The following is a 6,505-nucleotide window of genomic DNA, read 5'->3' as shown; positions in this document are numbered from 1 at the left end:
CTAGGCTAAAGGCAGCACGGCTGAAAAGAACAAAAAACCCAAAACAACAACAAAATAACAACAACAAAAACTAGGAGAAATCACAAGGAAAAATGCAAATTCAGGTACTGGGTCTGGAGACAAAGGCCAACTAAGTAGAAACATCAAAAACAAAACTATGACAGACAACAAACAGAAAAACAAAATGCCTTCAAAGTTCTAGAAGTCACCAACACTAAGACAAACCAATCAGAAACAAATTGCGTCTGAAGCAAACAAAAATGGATACTTTAAGGCAGACACTTTGAAAGCATGCAAGCAAGCAAGCAAATTTCTAAACAAATAGGAACTGAAAACTGGCAGACAGACCTTAAGTTGAATTTTTACATTTTCTTACATTTGAAAGTAAAAGAAACATAGTAATCAACCCTAAAACCAGCTGGACATGAAATATCTGTTTTTCTCAAAATATTTCTCCATTCCTTAGATTAGACATGGAAGAAGTGTTCAGAGAAAAAGGAAGAGAAAGAAAGAAGAAAAAATTTACTGCTAGCAAATTATAACAAACTTATTATCAGAATCAAACATGCTTTAAGAGGTTTGAAAGCAACAAAAAATCAAATTGAATGTCAAAACCAAAATACTTTTAAAGCAAACAAACAAAATAGATACCTTAAAACAAACGCTTCAAAAGCAAACCAAATACCAAACAAATAAAATAATTAAATAACCAGCCCAGAATAAACAAATGGACCATCGACCAAACCAAAGGAGGTCTGAGAGAGCCGCAGAAAGAACTCACCACAATCCACTCCAGGAGGTACCACCAGATGGCTGGACTCAATGGATCCATGCCAGTACCTGCTTCCATCCAGGTAACTCCTCCGATGTAAAGTGGATAAATCTTGGGACCCCATGTTGTGATACCTCAAAGGGTATAAAAAATAATTTATTCTGGAGCCAAATATGAGTGACCATGGCCCGGGAACACAGTTTTAGGTTACCCCAAGTTCCATGTTTCCCCCCAGAAATATTTCTAAGAGGGCCAAGAACTGCAAAAGCTTCTGAGATGTGTAGGAAAATTCCCATGTCTATCCTTTGTAAAAGGATAATTCTAATTTCACATCTGTAATTGTTTTACTTATTTCATTCAACTGTGTTTTCTTGGCTTTCATTAAGTCTTTTATTCATATACTATTTGAACACGTTTATAATTGCTACTTTGAAATTATCATCTTGTGCATTGGCTAGGTTTCTTTTCTCTGGAAACATTACAAAGGGGTAGTAATTTCTGGAAGGGACACATTGTCTTGGTTGTTCATATTTTTGTTTTTGCAATGGACCCAAGGCATCTGGAGTTATAACAGTAGTATTCTTGGTAAGGATATCTGATCTTACCCTTGTTGAGTGGGTATTTGGAACTTTATTTGCTGTTACCCCAACTTGTCAGGTTCTTGACTAGCTGAATAGTGATTGGTGTTTAGTCTTGGGTCCACTCTACTGTTTGGAGTCAGTCTCCATGGGCTTCAGAGTGGTGTGGCATCAGGGTGGTTGCTAAGTTACATGGTAAGCAGACTGGGTTTGGGGTCTTTCCCTGGCTTTCTCAGTGGCTGCACAGGTTGTACAGGGCCCTGCTAATCCTGGGAGTGTGTGATGGTGGCAAAGAGGGAAAGCGGTGCTGGGCTCTCAGTATTGAACCATCCCACCCCCACATACCACCTGAACTCTATAGGCTCCCATATTGGGACTGAGGGTTTATAGGGCTGCCGGGGGTTGCTGTAGCTCTCATCCTTGCCTGATAATCATTTTCATAGTATAAAATAAATGATCAAGATGAGAAAGGATGAGCTATAGGATAAGGGAGAGCTGGAGAAATTCTAGGAGAAGAGGGACTTGGGCTTTCTAAACATCCTCCTATGTGTCAGAGTGAGCATATGGGGTGAAGCTAGAGACTCTGCCCAGGAACAGAGTGAGGAATAAAGCCTGTCCTCTCATCTGTGGCCTTCCCAGATAGAGAATGGCAGCAGTTTGTCTGATGAAGATCTACATTCTGACACAGAGAGTTTTGTGTTTGGGGATCATGGCACCCCAGCCAGTGGTTTCTCCCGGATCGTCTGTATTTTGGCCACATTCCCTGACCACCAGCAGAGATACAAGGAGGAGGTCCAGAGCCTCCTATGTGGTAGAATCTCTATCACCTGGTGAATAAGAGCTCAAGAGGAAGGGGATTCTTGTCTTCTGGTAGTGGGAGTCCCTGGTCCTCCTTAGGCTCAGCATGATCTGAAGCTGACGGACTTTATTTCAGGGACCACTTGGGACAGATGTCCCACACCACCATGTGCATTAAGGAGGCTTAAGCTCTATACAGCAGTATCCATTGTGAGCACTTGCCAGTGTGCTTTCCTTGTCAGCAAATTAGTGCACATTTTACAGAAAAAAAATATGTATAAAATTTATCACATGGCAAGATCACAGCAACATTTCAACAAGTATTGGTTGTTTTGTTTTAAATACCTAGAGAATTTTCCCTTTTTGGACAGTGGCCTAAATGATCTTTAAGATATTATGTAATGTGGTGATAAATGCCTTTAATCTCAGCACTTGGGAGGCAGAGACAGGTGGATCTCTGTTAAATTGAGGCCAACCTGATCTACATAGTGAGTTTCAGGTCAGCTGGGACTACATAATGAAACCCCATTTCAAAAAAAATCCCTTATAATTTTGCATTTATAAAAATAATATTATAAAGTTCTTTCATTCTCCATGTCCTTTGGAATCCAGGTTGTCATGACTATATCTCCCTTTATGCACATTTCATAAAATTTTAGAGTCCAACATAGTACACTGTTTCCTGACTCAGCACAAAGTGACCCTATTTCTTAGCTGTACACTTAGAAAACATTAAAAAAATTTTTGATAACTACATGATTAGAAGAAGCATTTCATTACAGGTTTAACATATTCAGTAACACACTCCAGAGCAAGAGTACATCTCTTTCACAAGTGGGTGAAGTTTCTAGGTTCACAGTTGAGGTAATAGTTATACAATATTGAACTCAGTATAAGCCCTGTAAGACATAAAATTGAATGAGTTTTTAACCTTTAAAAAAGATCTCCTGGCTCATGCATCTCTAATCTGTATGTATCTGATTATTACTAGTCATAATCAGTTGCACTTGGATCCTTGGTGCCTGTGTATGTCTATAAAGTCGGGTAGATTTCAGTGGTAATGTTTATCACCTCTACTAATTAGCATGACATAAATTTCCATGCTTCCTCCTAAAATATAATAGATTTTTAAAAATTTGTTGATTTTTATACTATATATAATGTATGTATGTTTATTTTGTGATGCATCCAGTAGAATACATATCACTTAATACACTGATGACTGACTCGGTCCTCAGGATCTTCTATACATGAATATGAACATCCATAGCCTCTGGAAGTAGAGTCATGAAATTGAAACAGTAATACAAAACCTCCTGACTAAAAAAAGCCCAGACCCAGATGGATTTATAGCAGAATTCTACCACACATTTAAAGAAGCTCTATAATCAATACTACTTAAATTATTCAAAAAGATAGAGAGAGGACTTCCAAATTCCTTCTATGAAGCCAGGGTCACTCTAATACCCAAACCAGGTAAAGACACAACCAAAAACTATAGACCCATATTTTTAATGAACATAGATGCAAAAATTGTCAAAAAATACTTGCAAACTGTATAGAGACACACATCAAAAAGATCATTAAGTATGATTGAGTTGGCTTTATTCCAGAGATCCAGGGATGATTCAAAATACATGTCAATAAATGTTATAAATCATATAAATGAACTCAAAGACAAAAACTCACATGGTCATCTCAATACATACATTAAAGGTCTTTGAAAAAAATGTGACATGCATTTATGTTAAAAGTCCTAGAGGGAATTGGACTAGGGGGAACATACCTCAACATAATTAAAGCTGTGTACAAAAAGCCCACAGCTAACATTATTGTAAATGGAGAAAAACTGGAAGCATTCCCATTAAAATCAGGAACTAGACAAGGCTTTCCACTAGGTCCACTCCTTTTCAATATAGTAGTTGAAAGTCTTGTTAGAGAAATAAGAGAAGGAAATTAAATGAGTACTAATTGGAAAAGAAGATGTCAAATGAGCCTTATTTGCAGATGTTATGGTATTATACCTAAGAGATCCCAAAATTCCACCAGAAAACTATGAGAAATGATTAATAATTTCAACAAAGTGGCACTTTACAAAAGAAATCTACAAATATCAGTAGCCTTTCTATTTACCAATAGCAAGCAACTGAATAAAGAGTACATGGAAATCTTTCTAGTCACAATAGCCTCAGAAAATATCTAGGAATAACTTGACCAAAGACATTAAAGATTTCTACAATGAAAAAATTAAATCTAAGAAGAAAGAGATTGAGTTGGCCACCAGGAGATGGAAGGACTTCCCATACTCATGGATTGGAAGAATTAATGTTATGAAAATGACCATTCTACCAAAAGCAATATAGATTCAGTGCAATCCCAAACAAAATCCCCATGCCATTTTTCACAGAATTAGGAAGAAACATCCCAAATTTCTTATGGAACCATAAAAGTCTCCAAATGGTCAAAGCAATCCTGAGCACAAAGAATAACACTAGGGGATTACCATATCAGATTTCAAAGTATATTACAAAGGTATAATCATAAAAATGGGATGATACTGGCACAAAACAGACATATAGCTCTGTGGAACATAATTGAAACCCAAACATAAGTGCATGGAATTTCAGCCACTTTATATTTGACAAGGCGCCAAGAACACATACTGGAGGAAATGCAGCATCTTCAATAAATGGTGCTAGCAAAACTGGATCTGCACCTGTAGAAGAATGAAACTAGACCCTTATCTTTCACCTTGTCCAAAAGTCAACTCCAAAAGAGTCAAAGACCTTAATGTCAGAACTGAAAACTCTGAAACTGTTAGAAGAAAGCATAGGCACTATCCTACGAGGTATAAGTGTAGGAAAGTACTTTTTAAATTGGGCATCAGTTGCTCAGGAATTAAGGTTACAATCAACAAGTGGGCCCTCATTAAGCTAAAAACCTGTACTATAAAGGAATGAACTGCCTGAGTGAAGAGAAAATCCACAGAATAGGAGAAAATCTTCAACAGTGACACATTTGACAGAGGTTCAACATCTGTAATATGTAAAGAACTCAAAAGAACAAAGAATCAAGAAAGTAAATGGCCCAATTAAAAGACAGGCTATGGATCTGAACAGACTTCTCAAAAGAATATATAAGCCAGGCATGGTGATGCATGCCTTTAATCCCAGCACTGTTGAGGCAGAGGCTGGTGGATCTCTGTGAGTTTGAGGCCAATCTGGTCTACATAGGAAGCTCCGAGCCTGCTGGGGCTAAAGGAAGGTCTTGTCTCAAAAAGAAACGAGAAAGAAAGAAAGAAAGAAAGAAAGAAAGAAAGAAAGAAAGAAAAAGAAGGAAGGAAGGAAGGAAAGCTATGAAACACTTTAAAGTGTTCAATATCCTTAGTAATTAGGGAAATGCAAGTTAAAACCACTTTAAGGTTCCATCTTATTCCACTCCTACTGCTTAAGATTAAGAGAACAAATCATACCAAATGCTGGAGAAGATGTGGGAAAGGGGAACATTCATTCATTGCTGGCGGGATTACAAACTTGTGCAACCACTATGGGAATCTGTGTGGATAACTCTTAAGAAAACTATGACCCATATGACCTGGTTATACCACTCCTTGGCATTTAGCCAAAGGACTCATCTTACTGTGCAGATACCTGTACATCCATGTTTGTTGTTCCTCTTTTCACAATAGCTAAGAAATGGAAGTAACCTAAGTGTCCCTCAACCGACAAGTGGATAATGAAAATGTGGTACATTTACACAATGGAGTTCTATTCATCAGTAAAGAAAGAAGAAATCATGAAATTTGCAGGTAAATGGATGGAAGTGGAAATGGTTATATATGGGGCGCGCTGGGCGCCAGGTGTGGGGTGCACGGGTATCTGCTCCTGCGCTGCTTCCCTGCATCTTCCGTGGCTCTCTGCTGCTGGGGCTTTGCCCAGCTGAGTCACGCCCTAATTTCACCTGTGCACTTTCCTCAAGATGCGAAATTCACTGGCCGCTGGATCATGCGGGAGAGTGTGAGGGCGGCTAAAGCTGGGATCCGTGAGTCGGTGATGGAAAGACAGCTCTTCCCGGGAAGGCTGGATCGTAGGCAGTGAGACAAGACTCAGCTCAGTCAGACTCAGTGTTACAGCTCTTTATTCAATGGCTCTGCATGGCTCCAAGTCTCAGTGTCCCAGCTCCTAGTCTCAGATCCAGCTCCTTCAATTATTGAGGGGAATCAGGGAACTTTATACCGTGGGGGTAGTGGTAAAAGCTTCAGCTGATAGGTACTTTGGGGATGCCTCATTTGCGTGTGGAAATGGGCTCCCGCCAGGCTGCCAAACTGCTTGAAAATCACACAGGAAAGCCTAATAGT

This window comes from Nannospalax galili, unplaced genomic scaffold, assembly GCF_000622305.1.
Source record: "Nannospalax galili isolate Female #2095 unplaced genomic scaffold, S.galili_v1.0 scaffold681, whole genome shotgun sequence".
NCBI classification, from domain to species: Eukaryota; Metazoa; Chordata; class Mammalia; order Rodentia; family Spalacidae; genus Nannospalax; species Nannospalax galili.
This window is presented reverse-complemented; position numbering follows the sequence as displayed.